The sequence below is a fragment of the Notothenia rossii genome (genome assembly GCF_949606895.1).
Source record: "Notothenia rossii genome assembly, chromosome: 5".
In the NCBI taxonomy this organism is placed as follows: domain Eukaryota; kingdom Metazoa; phylum Chordata; class Actinopteri; order Perciformes; family Nototheniidae; genus Notothenia; species Notothenia rossii.
This window is the reverse complement of record NC_136903.1, coordinates 42,388,104-42,408,038: the sequence shown is the minus strand read 5'-3', so window position 1 is coordinate 42,408,038 and position 19,935 is coordinate 42,388,104. Positions and strand designations below refer to the sequence as shown.

Genomic DNA, 19,935 nt, shown 5'->3' with positions numbered 1-19,935 from the left:
GAAAGTATAACGTGCTAGCCTGCTGTAATACATCGTAATCAGGCACAAATGTATCAGATTTAACAATGGCCAATTATATTTCTTAAATAATATGTAGCCTATTCCCAGAGCATAATTTGTGGGGCAACAAGGTGAGGTGTAAAATGTGTTTTAATATCATACATTTGATGCCAGAAAACTTCTTGTACGGACTTCGGCAGTCGTGAAGACTCACTGAACTAATTAAGTACAAAGACGAATCGTTCGCGAACATGCAAATCACCAGAAGTCGTTCGCGAACCGGTGAACGAATCAGTGAACGAATCTTTAAAGTGAACTGAATCAAAAGATTTGTGTCCCCGAAGGGATTCGAAATGCCCATCACTAATACCAACGTCTAAATCCTCTGTTATGTGCAATATCGGACATTGGTGAAAGGAGGGCGGAAGATTACGTCACATCCCCCAGAGAGGAGGAGCGAAGGGGGATGCAAGCGGGAAGGACAAATTTGTGTGTGAGGTCTCTTTTCCACGGCCCGTACTGCGAGAGGAAGCTGCAACTTGTCTCTCCCCAACTCTTAACTACTCTGTTTGTTTTATTACCACGCCATTTAATTAAAGTACCTATTTGAACCTTTCTCAGAGACTCCATCGTCTCTTACTTTTTAAAGCTTCTCTCCTGGACGCGAGAATAACGAATACTCTAACAAACTCCCAAAAATATGTAACTTCCGTATGACATTAATCTATAATCGAACTAATGTTCCTGAGCAGACAGGGCTCCTATTTCTACAATTGGTCTGACATGTAGAGTAAACAGTCTAGTGTAGTTTGTAGCCAATATAAATGTAACCACACAAACCAGAAATGAAAGAAAAAATGCACGGTTCCTAGCAAGGCTAGTTTCCCCCGGACAATGCCCCTTTAACACCGGAAGTGGCCACAGTAAATATCAACAGAGGAAAGCTAGTGCACATGCTGGATAACAACATCCATCCATACCTCACAATGGTTCCATATCAGGATATCTTAATACGAACAGACTCAGGTTGAACATTTCAACTTCACAGTTTCTAGAGATGTCCGTTTGTGAGTGTTTATTTTCCTTGCATTCAGTCCAGAGAAAGTCTGTGGTCCACAGCCTCCCACTACTCGGGTGGGACAATGCGTTGGTTGTAGAAGTCCTGGGCTTTTTGCGGACAGTCAAAGTAGTAATTGTCATTTCTGAATGAAACATGAAGACGAGCTGGGTGCAACAGGCGGAATTGTATTCCTTTCTGGTAAAAATAATTCTTCATGGGGTTGAACGCAGCTCGCTTTTCGGCTAGGACAGTGCTGATATCAGGATACACTCTCAACTTGGTGCCGCCGTAATCCAGCTTGTGTTGTCTGGCCCATCTTAAGACTGTCTCTTTTTCCTGGAAACGGAGGAATTTGACCCGAGGTTTCCCCGTGTGGTTGGAGTCTCCCGGTCTGGGACAGAGGGAAAGGTGCGCTCGTTCTATCTCCGGAGGACTGCTGAGAACACCGTGTCCCGTCACCTCCATTAGCAAGTAAGACACAAACTTTGTCGGGTCTTGACCCCTCTCGCGCCCCTCGGTATGTTTATTATCCTCAAGTTGGACCGTCTGGACCGGTTTTCAAGGTCTTCCACCTGCTCCTGGAGTGCGCTGGTTTGGGACTGTAGGGACTGAACAGCGGCTTCCATCACGGTGAGTTTCCCAAGGTTTTCACCCACCACTACTTCGGTTTTGTCGAGACGGCTGTTGAACGATGCCACTTGTTGTCCCAGCGAGTTTACCGACCTCTCCAGGGAATCTGTTGATTCTTGTATCAGTCTAGCCATGTCGGATTTGAAGCTATCGCTTTGTTTGCTGAGAAGAGCCTCCAGGTCCCCCCGGGTAACCGGGCAAGCCATGTTAGCTGCTATCTTAGCCGCAGCTCTGGTTGTTTGTGTGGTTGATGTCGATGGCTGTTTCTGTTTCCCTTTAGTCATTACTACATAGTTCCCTTAAATATTAGCGTGATTTGAATCGGTTACCAAATCGGCTTTGAAAGGTATATTGAAAAGTTTGTCAGGAGCCCTCCACACACACATGTCTGCTTACTCCCTCATCAAACCGGAAGCCCTAACCGGAAGCCCAGCCCAAGAAATGTATTTCTGAAACAGGTTTCCAGCTGCTGAGTTGCCCCCATAAGAACAAAGAAGTTTCCATCTGACATTTCCTGGGGCAAGCCGGAGTATCTATATTTGTATCTAAAATCATTTTAATAACACTCTCTATTGTTTACTGAACAGAATAATGCACAGCGTTCTTTCCTCTCGGTTCTCTGTCCCCGCTGTCGTTCCAGCTTAAAGCTTGACAGATTAAAGATCTGGCCATTTCCTTCACCACACTAACAACCTTTTAAAACTATCAGCGTTCATTTTCTCCCCATCTTGCTGTCTTCATACTTCTTCATAGTGCCCACGATGTCTGTCATTCTGTCTGACAGCCTGCATACAAGCTTACAGTGGTGTGTGTGTGTGTGTGTGTGTGTGTGTGTGTGTGTGTGTGTGTGTGTGTGTGTGTGTTTGTGTGTATTTCCTCTCGATAATCAACAAAAACATTGTACATTATGACTCTGGAGATACAAAGACATTTGCCTTTCCACAGACTTAGAGAAAGAATCGAGGTGTGTGTACAAAAACACACACACACACACACACACTGGCGGCACATATCAAACCCGGGCCGGGGGGCGGGGTCACATGACCGGGCCCTTTAAATCCAATAAAGCTTGACAAAAATATCGGGAGTCCGGGTAGTAATCTGACGCTCGTGCGTAAAAAGTCGCTCAGTCAGTAAGATTACAATTTAAAACAATGTTTGAAAGAAAAGTAACTAAAGAACAGGTGTAATATTTAAGATTTCGTTTCTGCAAAGGGTATAGAAACGAAATATATATCAGAGATAATAATGATATAACATGACATAAAGTCCGACAAACCACAAGGACAACGAAAACATAGCCTAATAAAATGACTACATTTCTGACACACCATTCACCATGGAAAGCCAGCCGCCACCATGAGAGCACAGCAGTGTAAAATTGGCACGGCGGCCCATACATTCACGTACAAGTAGGCTACTGTCCAAACTAAATTTGAAGTGTACTCACCACTACTTTAAGGGCACTCAGCAAGCCTTGCGCTCCGCGAACTCGTCCACAATCCGCTGTATGTCCAATTTCTTGGCTCGGTCACTTTCGATGGACAGCAAGGCCAGTCCTCTCAGTCTCTCCTGTCCCATCGTGCTCCTCAAATAGTTTTTGATGAGTTTTAATTTGGAGAAAGAGCGCTCGGCGGTTGCCACGGTGACAGGAAGAGTCAGAAATAAGATGAAGGCTGTGCAAACCTCACTGAATGTAGATGTTACGGCTGGGTTGTAAACAATGAACCTTTTTACCAGATCCGCGACAGATTTTAGTTTTTGTATTTGGTCCCTGAAACAGGTTCTGAAAGAAAGCAGCTGGCCAGGGAAGCTGGCGGCGATGTCCCGACTGTAGTGCTCTCTAAGCCGCTGGGCAGCTTGGTGTAAATCCTCATCCTTTGCTTGTAGTAGTGTGTTGGGGTGAATTGCCTCAAACATGTTCACAGTTGCACTTAAGCTGGTGAATCTTTGGGACAGTTGCTGGATGATTATATCGAGACATGCATTGAAAACGGTCACCCGAAAGTTGCTCTCTGCGTCAGTGAGGCGGCTGTCTTCAGAAAGTTAATCAAAGTGTCTCTTAACTTTCCTGGCCCTGGTTGTTTCAAACTGTGTTTGACTTCCCCATTTAGTAGCCAGGGCAAGAGTGGCGGACTTTGCCTCATCAAATTGTCCCCTATACTCCACCAAAACACTGATGGCATTTTGCAGTAGAGTAGATGCTTTGAGAATATCCGCGTCTTTTGCTTGCAGTAACTGCGAAGCACAATTTATGCTTTCTAAAATCTTGGTCTGCATGTTGACCAAAAATAGAAAGCTAAATTTGCTTATGGCATTCTTGAGTGCACTTGCTTCATTGCGCTCATCCTTTTTGTCACTGGTAAGGGATATTTTGACGAGGGCTTTTATAATGTCTCCATATCTGTGCCTTAACGCAACAAGCGCATCATGGCGAGATGACCAGCGAGTGGGACATAAGCGTTTTAATGTGATAGTTCTGCTCTCTGGCGTCATTAACTCACTGAGCAATGCCCATCGTTTGATACTGTGACCAAAAAGGTTGTAGAGCGTCTCTACAGTGTCGTTGAGTGCTCGGTTGAGATTATGAGCAGCGCAATGAACATAGTGGGCAAGGGGCTCCTTCTCGGCTATTCTTGCTTTCACGCCTGAATACACACCACTCATATTAGACGCCCCATCATAGCCCTGTCCGCGACATTTAGACAGATCTAATCCTTTTTTCTCTATAGAACCAAGGATTTTGTTTTCAAGCTCTGAAGCTGATGAACCTTCAGTCACTTCAAACCCCAAAAAGACTTAATTGATCTGTATATCTGTTGCAATATCCATGTCGTTCTTAACAACAGTTATGTAGCGGTAAACCTGACTCCACTGGTCTATCTTTGACACATCTTGCGTTGTGTCCATGATGACGGAATAAAATGGGGCTTCGTTTATTTCATCAATGATGTCAGCTTTCACACGTTGAGATAATATGTAAATAATCTCATCTTGAATCTGGTGACTGGGGTATTTCACTGACCCTTCTGTTCGGTTGATTAGCTCTTTCAAAACAGGGTCGTAGCGAGCCAATAATTTTATTATTGACAAAAAGTTGCCAGCTTTTCCCTGACCTAGAACCTCTCGATGGCTCCTGAATGTCAAGTTGCTTGAAGTTAGAATGAGAGTTACATTAACAATGCGCTCCACGACCTGTCTCCAAAATTGGGCGGCATTACGCACATTCCTCTCCATGTCAGCGTCTATTGTGCCGTTGGTTTTCCACTGCTCATATACTACGCATGCACCAAGGTGTATTTGAGTGGATTCATGCCTCTCAATTTTAGTAGAAAGATGTTTCCAGTCTTTTATTCCGTTTACCCATGCATTGTTGTAGAACGGTGCCTTTCGGTTGGCAAAAAGCCAGCAAGGCTCACAGTAGCAGCAGTCCAATTTTGGGGAATAGCACATCCAGCTGCGTGGAAATTTCATCCCAACTTTAGTGGTGGAGGTGTAATAGCTTTCTGAAAAGCAACGGTTACCCTTGTCTTTGGGAAATGGACCTTTGGGTTTGTATGGGCCCATTTTAAGGATATATCTTTTGATATTGGCGTCCTCAATGTTTTCAAAATAGTTTGCCCGATCAGTCGGAAAACGCTCCAGAGGATAATTGCAGGACACATCATGATCCGTGGTCTGAGTTTCACCCGTAGGAGTAGCGTGAGGAGGAGACCTGTTGCTGCTTTCATTCCCAGTGTCCGGTACTTCTTCACCTTGCGGCGCAGCAGGTAAGGAGCTGGAGGGGGAGGGGTGCAGCTGGTCAAGCGTCAGGCCTGGCTCTCCTCTAGACGAGCAGCTAGCAGCTGCTGAGTCGTCCCTATTATTATTATTATTATTATTATTATTATTATTATTATTATTATCATCATCATCACTACAGCCGAGAGACAGAAAAGGAAATAAGCTAGGCGGCCGAGCTACACGAAGTAACAACAACCATGATATCAACATTTACCACAAACTCACATTTTCTTGTTGACAGTGTGTGTCCGTGATTGTAGCCTACCTGTAAATCTGGCTAACCCCCACTAACATTGTTGGCGGGCTGGGGCTCGGGGATGAAACACGGCTGGCAGTGGCAACAACTTCAGGTTCATCTCCCGCAGGAGGAGGAGTAGGGCGAAACAAATATCCATCTAGCTTGGACAATTTGGCTTTTCCTTGGTCCTTTTTATCTTTTTCTTTGCGTTTTGTAGCTCCACTTTTGTGTTTATAACTGCTCATGCTTAGGCAGTGCTCTGTTGAATGACAAGTGATTGATGATGACGTTGACGTTCATTTACGTATGATGTTGATGGACGGCTGTTGATGACGATTTTACCCAAAATACATTTGGAGACAATAGAAGGGATTCACTTGCAATTTTTCATGTTTTAATGTTAAATGTGAGTGTGAAAATAGCAGCACAAGTTCAACTCATATTATAGGCTACAATGCTTTATACCTAATATGACCACGAACGTCAGTGCACTCAGTTGCGCGAGGCAGCAGGGCCCGCCGGCGAATATCTCGGGGGCGGAGCCTGCTGCCTCTGTGACGGGCCCCCATTGGGTCCCGACCGTCCCGGGCCCGGGGAGCCCTGCCCCTACAGCCCCCCCTGAAGCTCCGCCCCTGCACACACACCACAGGAGCAACATGACGAGAGGGTAATCTGTGTCTCTATTGCAGCTTGACTGCAGTCTGCAAGTGGTCCACTTCCAGAAATCAATAGAGATTGAGAGTCTTCCTGTAAATCCACCTGCTCTTTGCTGTCCCAGACGGCTCCACTGCTCCACTAACAACATTACAACACCACCAATAGCCTACTGTTGCTAACAATGTGCCAGCTATATAAAAAGCACTTATTGGAAAGAGAAATGTGAAAACAAAGGTAAAGAAAACGGAAGAGAGACATTATCAGACACAAACTACATTACGTCCAGGAGAGATGATAATTTAAAAAAACACCTTTTCCCTTCAATTTACTGTAATTTAGCTCCTTCTCCATTTTCTAAATCTGTAGACATGAATTGAAAACACAAACCACTGTAAGCAAAACTGATCACAGCCATCTACTGTATACTCAGGGTTGGGGTAGTAATCAAATGTACTCACTGCTGAAAGTAATAAGTTACACTAGTATTGTAGTTACATTACTTTGGGATTACTCTGTAACATCGCTTGAGTCACCATAAATCAAATGACACATAACAATAAAAAGTTAAACCTAATTTATGCCCGATCAGCACAAATCCTACACACAGACCTCTGTTTCTGCTCTCTGTTTGACCATCAGCCATGTTTCCTTCAGCTCAGTTTCCATTAGAACTCTGGAACAGGTAGCCAGAAAAAGTAGTCCTGTCTGATGGCAGCGGCCTCCCTTTGCCTGTATCCTTCTCATTATGTTTCAGAAAGATAACCGTGGAAACGGGCAACATTTCCTCCACGATGACCACTGCGACAGGCCTGTGTGTCTCTGCTGTGAGACTCTGACATTCCTGCTCCGATTCCTCATCAATGAACTCTGAGTGTAGCGCAATTTCATTTTCTGTCCTCCCGTTATTCAAATAGTCGAAGACTTTAAAGTAATGCAAGTAACGAGATCATTTTTGTGCTTGGTAACTGTAACGTAACGGCAACGCGGTACATTAACGCATTACAGATACATGTAATCTGATTACTGTACCACACACACTGGATATACCTGAGAAATTCTATGTGTAAAATACTGAGCAATGTCCCAGCAGTCATGAGTGCATTCATAGGAAGACAGCAGACACCTCACTTGCTCTGTGACCTCTTACAAACAACACTGCTGGTTGGCTCGACTTGATGCATAAATGAGATGCAGAGAAATGTAATCTTTATGTAAATGAATTACATCCGACTGAACGATGCTATCCGACTCTACATTAGCATTTTCTTCTCTGCAGGCGTTTTAAATATGCAACAAAACAGATTGAACGTTGTTTTTCCCTCTCAACAACACATTTGCATTTGCAGCAGCCTGTTTGCTCAAACCGCACAATATGCTCCACTTCTGGGGGCTTAATCAGAGCAACACTGGGGCATGCATGTTTCTAAAAAACAGACCCTGGAGAGGAGAAACGTGTTACTGGGGCTTCATGAAGCCAATTAGTACACAGCAGGGGAGAAGCAGGTCTGTTGAAAAGAGAGGAGCATTTACAATCATTCAACACCACATCACATCTGCTCTCTGCAGAGATATGCTGTCAACAACAATGGACTGTCTGTAGGTAATGCTGTACACAGAGCTGAATGGGATTCATGCTATGATCTGTGTTTCAGAAAGTATGTGCCCTTGCAGATTTGGTGTGAACTGGGCAAAAAACAATCAACCACAAATGAATGCAAGTAGACATTGCTTCATTCAAGTCATAACCCTTAAAGTTGAAAACCACTTAGTCAGTGTGTTTTTTTTTTTACAATACTGTGCAGGGATGGGAAGTTACTACGTTTGCTAAAGTATTGTAAGTACAATTTTGAGATACTTGTACATTACTTGAGTATAGTAATTTGTTGTTACTGTGTACTTTTACTCCACTATATATTTAACACCTTTAGTTACTTCACAGATGCTGATTAATGATGTGAAATATAATCAACTCTAAGCCCTGAGCCTGTTTTCAGGTCTCAGGCTCGAAAATGACATTCCCAGAACAAATGACTATATCTTCACTTCTAAAAGGGTTAAATTAATAATATTTTTTCTCAAAGCAATGATAAACCTGTGAGTTGAATGTAGAAGTGTCAGAATCTATATAGATGTTTTTATTTTAAAGTTAATTCAGATTGAACATAGTAAACCAATTTAAATTATAGTTTCCGTCAATTACTTATAGTGAAAACCACCCTTGAATGATGGGACAGTAGACAATAAGCTTTAGGAATCCAAAGTATAACTTATAATAAGTACCCTGTATCAAGATTGATGCAAAACAAGTGACATTTGACTTTTTTAGAGAGGTTTAGAAAAAGAAAAAAAACACTTCTGGGGTCATTTGGGTGTATTTTGGATTTTGGGACGTTTCCCTGGAACCCATTGGTCGATTTTGATGATTGACCTCTATTTAACCCTTAGAGCCAATAGATCGAGGGGAAGTTCCTAAATCCATCTAATCATTTCCATTGAGGAGTGAGAGTGATGCACACGCAGTTTGCCCAAAACCGGAAGCTCCGTCACACTCTATATGAAAAATACGAAGAATTACCATAAATATGATGATGGATTATCAATAATCATTTCAAATTGACACAGAGACATTGGATTAACCTTCAGCAGCGTTTGTATGGGTTTTAATGCCATTGAACACAACTTTTGATCAGAAAACAGCAAAGGTAAGAGTAAGACATTTTTGCCATTTTGTCCCCGTAAAGCTAAGTTGTGTGTTGTCTGGTTTCGCCTTCGCTGCCCTGAGTTTTGTTTGTGGAGTGATGACACTTATACCATTGTAACCAGCTTTCATTTGATATCTTGTTTGTGCAGAACCGATGAAGTATAAGTAACATATTTCTACATTGAGTTCTGTGCTAAGCGCGTTAGCATTTTTTTAGCTTAGTTTGACTTGTGTTTTGACTTGTGTTTTGTTTTGGTAAAAATTGTTCATATCGTCAGTTAGCTGAGTTTCTTCCCGTTAAGTGGGTATGACACATTAATAGGTTGTTAAATGTTAAGAAGCCCTGAGACACAGTTTCCTGAATATTGTTATGTTTTGCCCCCGCTGCACCTTTACCAGCTTTGAGAACACTTTAATGATCAATCATTATAAAACATAATATATATTATTCTGAAATGGACCAATCTGCAAAATGACTGCTTTTAATTTTGGTACTTTAATTATATTTTGAAAATAGTACTTTTCTACTTTTACTTGAGTAACATTTTGAATGCACAACTTTTACTGTAACAGAGTATTCCTACTCTCTAGTACTTCTACTTTTACTCAAGTACAAGCTCTGAGTCCTAGTGAATTGCCAGTGAACTGAAAAAAATACAAGCAGTCAGTATGACTGCTCATTGTCGAGAGTAAAGCCAATGCAGCACTTTTGTACAATTTGACGTCCTGCTCTTTTTCCTGACAGCCTGCCAACAATCATTTCTGATTCAGCATTCAGCTGTCTCTTCAAACTGCCACATGTCCTGGTTTATTAAGCCCACAATGGGCTTATTCCTGGGTGGTTCTCACATCATTTGGTATTCATTTAGTTAAGCACAGCACAGGGATTTGTCCAACATTCTCACATGGGTGTCTGACAAAAGTACACAAGAACCAAACTAAAATATCTTAGAGCTGTCATATATAAGCAGGTAGTCAGGTGAGGTACAGGAAGAGTGGCCATTGTTAACTGTGTTCGTTATTCTCGCGTCCAGGAGAGAAGCTTTTAAAAAGGAGACTAATGGAGTCTCTGAGAAGGTTCAAATGGGTACTTTAATTAAAAAAGGCGCGGTAATGTTACAAGCAGAAGATGTTCAGTGAGAAAAACAGCTGTGTTCTGGCTCTCGTGAGCGAAGGAAAGGGCCGAGAAAACACACATCCACCGTTTAAATATCCTCCTATAGCTCCTCCTTGTATGCCGGTTGGCGCTGTAGAGGGTCCTCCCTCCTCCGATCTTCAATGTTTGTTGTTGCGCATAACAGAGGATTCAGACATTGTACATTCAATATATAACTAAACACGCCTTTTCTCCTCCTTATCTCTTTCATGACTTTTCATTTATTACATTTTAAACGCAGTAATCAATACTCTAAAAAATACAGGAAATGCTTCACGGCATTTTGGTTTCCGGTAGTTCCGGATGTTGTCACATGCTACCCACGTCTGTAAACAACAACGTATTCAAATAAACTGTACCTTAATTTAATATTCAGCAATAATAATATCTCAACATCTATAGTTGTAGTGTTAAAATCAGTAGGTTTCGGTGTGCATCACTCCATGTCATTTCGCTACTAAATTCACCTCTATAGGAAATGGTATATTAGCCACATGCTAAATGCTAACCGGAGATGAAGCATTTTCAGAATAAAAGCTTAACAACTGGTTGTGTACGAGAACTTCTGGTTTTTCAGTATAAAACAGCATTTAAACTGACGGTAGGTTTAAAGAGCAACTTGCAGGTTTTTTTTTTTACTACATTTATGCTTAACCTTGCCTGAAAATTACAATTAAAAATGTTAATGCAGGATTTGATATGTTTTACAAGACATAAGGGCAGGAATTCAGAGGAAAAGGAGCTGTTTTGAGCTCTGCTACTAAAAACTGCTTTTTTTTAACGTCATACGTCAAACGCGTCATATTACGTCACATGGGGGAGTTAACTTTCTCGGACTCGTTCTCTGCCCAATCCCCGGTAGTAGTTTATAGTTGGTTTGAGCGGTTGTGATTTAGTGAGCTGGTAGTTTTTCGGTAATTTTACATTGCATTTCACCATTTGTAATCATGGTGAGCTTGAGTTTGTGCAGGTTGCACAAACTCAAGCCTGTCAGGGCATCGAGTGAACAGTTTCCCTCACGGGAAAAGGACCAGAGCTAGCGTTCGTTCCTGGGTGCGTTGTGCATCCACCTCCCTGCAGCACATACTCTCCACAGCTTTATCAGGAAACCGTATTACATCTCTCTCCCCCCCTTCACTACTCTCTCTCTCCCCCCTTCGCTGCTCTCTCTCCCCTCCGGTACACGGCACCGTAAAACAGGGCTGCCAACACTCACGCATTGAGCGTGAGAGTCACGCAATTAACCCATATCTCACACACTCTCGCCACACTTGCCTTTCCTCACGCTAAGTTTTCGTCCAAAATAAATGTATATAAATAAAGTGAAGGAACAGCAAACCGAGCGGTCTACGAAATGAGACGGTCTTCTGGCTTAGTTCAGTAAAGTTGGAACGATATTGGGAGATTCTGATTTCATGGATCAATAACTCATGAACAAAATGTTATTCAGACTCAAATGTCGTCTCCTAAGTACCGTGGTAAGGTGGACAACGAACTACAATCACATTTTGATCAAAAAAAGCCAATACAAGCCGTCCTCCGAGCTGGACACGTTACATTGGTCTCTATCCGCAGCCGGAGAAGAAACGAGTGCTCAGGGACCGTCTGCAAAGTGCAACTCCGAAAAAAGAGAATACAATAATATTCAATCACTATTATACAGCTTATTACTACCAAACTACAAACATCAATAATCTCCTGTGTGTCATACTACAGCAAGGAGTTTGGAAGAATATGCTTTTGAATAATTTTGGGGAATATTTATAATGTGAAATCTTCAATAAATATGGCATCATCTTAAATAACTTTACTATTATAAAGTATATGTCTACCAAACTCACTATTTGCATTGTTGTTGTTAGCATCTGGTTAGCTAGCTGTGCTAACGGATATTAGAAGCTGTTTCTCAAACAATGAGAGGGAGAGCTCTGTCCTGTCAGCCTGAGAGAGATAACTACAGCTCAGTGAGGTAAGGGACTCTGTTTAGATAGTTAACTTTAGTCTATTTATCTCAGTGGGTCTCAAACGTTTTGGTCACCATTTATGAGAATAAATGAAAAACAATTATGAAATACTATATGACAGTAAAACAAGAATAACGTTTAAAAGGGGAGTGATTTATAAAATATTCAAAAAGAAAATCTGTTTACAGTTCTGTTTCATATGGGTGTTGAGAGATGTATCCTTAAATTCATTTTGCTCTCAAAATGCACCAGGTTGATGCATTTAACTTAAAAAAAAATCCCCCCCCCCCCCAACTTATAAAATAGCACTTTACCTCTGCTTACACCTATATGCCATTTTATATACAGTGAGCTGATTATCGAGCCTTCATTGTAAGAGTACACTGTGTATGTGCGTATTCCATTGTAGCGCCCGGTACATGTTCAATACATTTGTAACACTGTACACATGAACGTTTCTTTTTTCGGTTCACCAAAAAAAAATCTCACTCCAAACTGAACTCAAATGTTGGCAGCCCTGTGTAAGACGTAGTGTGGAGTTGCATTAGGTAACGCTGTGGTGGCTGTACTGCTCCAGCTGTCTTCTTTGTGTTTGTTTGTTTCCCCCTGTCTGTGTTGTTTGTGTGGGCGTGGTGGCTGTCACTCCTGGCTCCCGGCTCAACCTCCATTCACCTGCTGCAATCAGCTGTGCACCCTCCCCGACTACACACCTGCTTTCCATCAAGCCATTTACAATGGCATATCAACGGAGGCTCCACAACCTTTCTCCGCCAGATCGTCAAGTATCAGCCGTATCTCGCGTCTCCCCTCCGGTCAGCACCGTAGTGTGGAGTTGCATTAGGTAACGCGAGATACGGCTGATACTTGCGTATTAGTTTCTGTTATGGATCAGTATCAACAGTCCTGCCAGTAACGTTACTTTATTATCAATACTACTTTAGTTATAGCCTGATATATGATTGCTACCTTTACAATGTTGTGATGTGACTGACGTTAGCTAACATGCTAACGCCGGTCACTCACCAAGACAGCTGCTCTGTTCTCCACTGGTTCTCCACACACCAAAGCTCCATTTCTCTCCGATGGCCGTTATTTTTTCTATTCCTTGGCTGCTCCTGGTCTCTTGGACGCCTAGCAGGATCATAATTATAATCATATGCATTCGAATATATATTTTCAACCTCTTCTGTGTCAAAACTAGCATTGTGATCCATGTTTATTCATACGTTAGACCGGCCGCTCTCCCCCTTGTTTCCCCCATGTTACGTCACACGCGGGAGGTCACGTGCTGAGGATTTTTTATGCGGAAGTGAAAATGTCTTACTAAAACGACGCCAGATGTCACTGTAGTGTATATTTCTGTATATTTTTGGGAAAATCTAGTGTATTCATCATTTTCCTACACATTTATTCACTGGTGTCTCTAACCTGCAAGTTGCTCTTTAAGCTACATTATACCATCAAAACATTGATTTTAATTTCTAACACCATCTTTTTATTCAGGCTGAATTAAATGATAGGAGAGCATTGGAATGATTGATTGCTTTCTGGCTGTAAAAAGTATTTCCAAAAAGGTTGGCAAACATTTATTTCCTAAAACACATCAAATATCTAAGCTTTAAGATGGGAGCATTGCTTCGAAATATTTGCTTTCAAGTCAGATGACAGGTATCATAATATGATCCTTGGGCATTCTGCTCTTATTGGCGAGCTTACATGGAGAATCAGGTATTTCAATGTTGCACGTCCTACTGTTTGTAGAGTTGGATAAAGGTTATACAGCACTCTTTGCCCTTTGATATTTGCAGTGCCTTATTGTTTAGCTTTCAGTGAAACTGCCATGGTGTGTTTGGGGCATTGTAATATCACAACGATCCGTGCCTGCTGTGAGCTGAATATCACTCTTCAGTTTGAAGCTCCCAGTAAGTTTCCTCATGTGGCGCTGACAAGGGCTGCTCCAGTTTTGGTCGCATGCCTTGACATTAGCTGCATCTGAAGAAGTCCTGCTGAGGCTCTTAAAATGCAGAGCTGTGCACGGTCCAACCTTTCTGTTAAAAACACTTTTTACATTCTAGCAAAGTGATGCCCGGACCATTGAGGCACCCAGCCATGCTCATGTTAGCGGCTGCTGAATCATGGTGTTATTTCTTGGAGCTCAGTGCATGAAGGGGACACAGATTTGGTGAAGGACATTGTGTTTGCCTTTCTTAAGTCCCTCCGTGCTCTAAGTGTTTGCTAAAAGGGAAGGCAACTATAATGCAAAATGGCCTTCAGTAAATAAAATCTGCTCATTGAAAACAGATTCCACTACTTCAGAACAATAATATTGTTTTTTCCTCGGTCCCCCCTGTCACAGCTCATCCTCCAGGCAATTTCACTTCGCTGCTTTTTGTCTTCAGCGTAGAAGGATACTTCGATCAAACATTGTCTACGACAAATTTTCCGGAAAGCCTACATATTTCCGACTTGCCAATAGCCTTGTGTTAGAAATTAAAATCAATGTTTTAATGGGGAAATGTAGTTTAAACATGCCGTCAGTTTTAATGCAGTTTTACACTGAAAAAACTGAAATTCTTGTGCACAACCAGCTGGTAAGCTTTATTCTGAAACTCTTTCATCACCGGTTGGCAGTTAGCATGTGGTAAATTTACAATTTCCTAAAGAGGTGAATTTAGTAGCGAAATGATATGGAGTGGTGCAAACCGAAGCCTACTGATTTAACACTACAACTATAGATGTCGAAATACTACCATGCTGAATATTAAATGAAGGTACAGTATATTTGAATACATTATTGTTTACAGACGGGAGTAGCATGTGACAACATCCGGAATGACCGGAAACCAAACCAGCCGAGAAGTATTTTTTAGAGTATTGATTACAGTGTTTAGAATGTGTTACATGAAAAGTGATGAAAGAGAATATGAGGAGAAAAGGCGTGTTAAGCATATATTGAATGTGAAAAGAACCAATCCTATGTTTAAATGCAAAAAAGGACATTGGAGACGAGGCGAGCCGGCTGGCGGGGAGGAGCCAGCAGAGGATATATAACAGCACCGGACGAGGGATCGGGTCTCTTCTCTTCCCTAACGAGGAGCGGATCACAGCTGTTTGTCTGACTGAACAATATCATGCTTGTGACCAACCCGCGCTTTTTTTAATTAAAGTACCCAATTGAACTTTCACAGAGACTCCATTTAGTCTCCTTTTAAAGCTTCTCTCCTGGGCGGGAGAATAACGAACACAGTTTACACTTGTCTTGTCCTTTCTTATTCTGTCTTGCTCTGAATCATCTGCATGAGAGACAGCAAGGAATATCAGATAGCCATCAGACATCGGTCAGAGTGTGTGTGTGTGTGTGTGTGTGTGTGTGTGTGTGTGTGTGTGTGTGTGTGTGTGTGTGTGTGTGTGTGTGTGTGTGTGTGTGTGTGTGTGTGTGTGTGTGTGTGTGTGTGTGTGTGTGTGTGTGTGTGTGTGTGTGTGTGTGTGTGTGTGTGTGTGTGTGTGTGTGTGTGTGTGTCGGGTGTAACGCGTTACTTTGCGTTACAGTAACGCGTTACAGTAACGTAACTACTTTTTCCGGGTAAAAAGTAGTGTAACGCGCTACTACGGAAAATTTGGTAACGTAACGTAGTTTCTTTTTCAATTCGCCGGAATGTTACTTTTCCCAGGGACGAGTGACAGTGTGACACACTGCCTACTCAGCTGCGTGCTTACGCAGGCACGAGCTCTCATTCCACACTGTACGTGATAGAGGCTGGCCACTGGTGGTGGCATGAAGACTGAAGAGCAGTGATGGCAAGCGAGAAGCAGGCGCAGCCAACGCTAACATTCGAGGGATGGAGGTATTCCCATTACTTCAAACTTGTTGAAACTAAGGGGACAAATGTGAGTGTAAGGTGTACGTTGTGCCCTGGCCAGAAACTTTTGTCCACTGCCGTTAACTCAACTGCCAACCTCACAAAGCATTTGAAAGAAAAACATGCTAGCATGAAGCTAGTAGCTCAAGATCCCCGGGGAAATTATGATATATCGAGTCCAAGCCCAAAGCAGCTACAACTTCAGTTTCTCCTATCTAAACAAGAGTTGGACAAACTTGTAGCTTCGTTCATCGTCGAAGAAATGTTGCTCAACAATACTGTTGAATCTCCCACTTTCAGAAAGATATTTAGCAAGATACCGATAACAGGAGACAGGCGCCCATGGTCAGATCGTAAAACGTTCACTGGCTATCTGGATGAATGCTATCTGAAAATGGAGAGTGAATTAAAGAAAACGTTCGAGAGTTTGCCGTATCTGTCAACCACTGCGGATATATGGAGTAGTCATAACAGAAGCTTTTTGGGAATCACTGTGCACTGGATCAATCCATGCAACTTTAAACGTGAGAAAGCTGCCATAGCATGCAAAAGAATAAAGGGCAGGCATACATATGATGTTATAGGCTTTGAAATGGAACAGATTCACTCAGCATTTGGCCTTTCACATGGGATCACCGCCACCGTTACAGACAACGGGTCTAATTTTGTTAAAGCTTTCAAGATGTATGCACCCCCTGAGCCTAACGAGGAGGAGGATAACGACGAGCAAGGTGTAGTTTTCACAGATGTGGAAGAGTTGCTTGGGACCCCGCGTTTCAGGTGTGCTTCGCATACACTCAATTTGATCTCGTGCAATGACATCGACAAATGGCTGTCCTCCAACAATGACTCAAAATGTGTGTACAGGAGTGCAACGGCAAAGTGCGCTGCTCTTTGAACAAAGGAGAGCCGCTCTACCCTGGCCTCTGAGATTGTCGATGAAATCTGTGGGAAATAAATGATTGTGCCTACATCAACAAGGTGGAATTCCTTCCAAGATGCCCTGTCCCGCAGTGACATCCCGGCCCAAGATTTGAATACGCTTTGTACTAGACTGGACATCAGAGCCCCGACAGAGCGCGAACATCTATTCCTAAAGGAATACTGCAGTGTTTTGAAACCCCTGACAGTAGCACTGGATATATTGCAAGGGGAAGACAACTGCTACTATGGTAGTCTTCTTCCAACCCTGGAGACCCTGATGTCCAGGACACTGGCACTCCAAAATGGACTGTCGAGGATGAAAGCAAACCTACCGGGTGTAATTGTACAGGTAAGCCGATTCTTAATAGCCTATCTGAAAGTTAGTAGCCTAGGCATATACATACATCATATAGCCTACGATGTCTATGATATAATTTAATGTATATGCCTATCCATTAACGGACATTTCTTAATAAATATTCTTAAGATAAATGCATTATGCCTCCCCTGATAGAGCTCTAGTGAGTCGTGTGTCTGAAAACTATAGGTTACTTACGTAACCCCAGTTCTCAGAGTAACATGAAGTGAGATGTCTCACTATGGGATGCGCCTCATCGCGGAGCAAACAGAAGCATCAATCTCATTACGCCAATCCTGATTGGCTGGTGATCTTGACGTCAGCGTCAGGGAATCCACCCCCTATAAGTGGCTTGCGCTACACCGCATGCGTCATTCAAAATAAGCACCTCTTCTCGCTTCACCATAGCAAGGAGGGCCGTCTGGTGAGACATCTCACTTCATGTTACTCTGAGAACTGGGGTTACGTAAGTAACCTATAGTTCTCATTCATAACACTCCGTTCGATGTCTCACTATGGGATATTGTAGCTCCCGTATTGCTAGACGAGCTTATCTCGAAAGTCACCAAGACCAACCAGAACTTAACAGTTAGAGCTCTAACTCAGCAGGGGGCCCAGCACTGCATGGGCCACACTGGGAGCAGAGACGTCTAATCTGTAAAAGCGGACAAAAGTGAGCGGCGAGGACCAGCTCGCTGCTGCACAAATGTCTTGGATGGAAACACCCCTGAACAAAGCCCAGGATGTAGCCAGACCACGAGTCGAATGAGCACGCAAACCCGAAGGTGCCTGCAGACCCTGACTCGTGTAAGCCAAAGCAATTGCCTCCACAATCCAGTGAGAGAGCCGTTGCCTAGTAACAGGCTTGCCCTTCTGAGGGTTAGCCCAGGACACAAAGAGTGGGTCATTATGACGAAACTCTTTTGATCTGTCCATATAAGTGCGTAAAGCACGGACTGGACATAGCAAATTCGGCTGCTGTTCCCCGGAGGGACACAGCGGCGGAGGAAATGCCTCAATGTCAATGGGGGTACATGAACCAACCACCTTAGGTATAAAGCCAGGGTTGGGCTTCAGCAACATTCTCGTTAACCGTCGGGCGAACTGAGTGCATGAAGGATGTACAGATAGCGCATGAATGTCACTGACTCGCTTGGCGGATGCCAGGGCCAGTAACAGCACTGTCTTGAGTGACAGGTGCTTCATGTCAGCTTCTTCCAGCGGTTCAAATGGAGGTCGAGTGAGCCCATCTAAAACCACTGTCAAGTCCCATAAGGGCACCAGTGACCTGGAAACAGGAAGGAGCCTGCGAGCTCCCTTCATAAAACGGCAGACCAGAGGATGCTGGCCGGCCGTCTTACCCTCAAAACCCACATGGCATGCAGCAATAGCAGCCAGGTACACTTTGATCGTGGAGAAAGCTCTGTGTTTATCAATAAGGTCCTGTAGAAATGATCAAATCACTCCCACAGCGCATTGAAAAGAGGTGTACCCTTTTTGAAGGCACCAGTCCTCAAAACACCCTCCACTTACAGTCATAAAGAGACCTAGTGGAGGAAGCTCTTGCACTCTGAATAGTGTTTATCACCTTCTGCGGGAGACCCACTGCATTCAGATTATACCACTCACGGGCCAGGCCCATAGGGCCATGCGCTCCGGATTTGGGTGAAAGATCGTTCCCCCCGCCTGAGACAGTATGTCTCTGCGTAGGGGGAGCTGCCACGGCTGACCGCACAGCAGCTGATATATCTCCGCCAGCCAGTACCTTACAGGCCAGTGCGGAGCTATCAGGATCATTGTGTGTCGCCGTTCCCTCACTCTGGCCAGAGTTGGGGGTATCAGCACCAGGGGTGGAAACGCGTACAGGAGGACCGGAGGCCAAATGTGCGCGAGCGCGTCCACGCCTAATGGTGCGTTTTGATCACGCATTGAAAAGAAAAGCTGACAGTGAGCATTTTCTTTTGATGCGAACAGATCTACCGCGGCTCGGCCGTAACGCACCCACAGCCTAACCGTCGGCGGAGGCTCTTCACGGTGAAACGGGCACAATGCCCGCATGAGCCGGGGTTGTCGATAGCCTCCTGGGCATGTTGCAGCCCGAGGCAGGACGAGCACACCTGGTGTGCGTCTGTGTCCGAAATCTCCAACCCGCAGCCGCAGAGCCGAGCCTCCGATTCCCTGGCTCCTCTGGTGTGAGGGAGAGACGTGTCCATCTTGTCCACCATTATGGCGACGTGGGAAGGACGCGCTCGTAGCAGGTGCGTTGCTGAGAAAAGAGAATCACAACCTGTCGTTAATCCGGAGAAAAAGCGACGGTGTAGATTTTATTCTCAAAGAATATTAACTGGTGTGTTAATACCTTTTTTATCTTCTATTCCTCTGGTGTGAGAGAGAAAAAGAAAAAACGTCCTCGCTACCGTGGTGTCGGTAGTGAGGGAAGACAAACTAGCAACACGTGTGTTGCTAGCTTGAAAAAATCAAAACCTTACCTTTATTTCCGAAGAAAAAACGGCGAGGTCGATTTGCAATACTAACTGGTGTGTTAGTATTAACAGTCTTCTTGCAGAAGTATATAGAAGTAGCCGGCGAGCGCCCGTCGACCGA

The 19,935-nt window shown here is 43.6% G+C and overlaps 1 protein-coding gene across 1 annotated transcript in view; it reads right to left on the bottom strand.

The window, feature by feature from the left end:
• Positions 1–19,935, bottom strand: part of LOC307039612 (polypeptide N-acetylgalactosaminyltransferase 18-like) — a 448,297-nt gene that overhangs the window by 298,967 nt on the left and 129,395 nt on the right. The window lies entirely within an intron of this gene.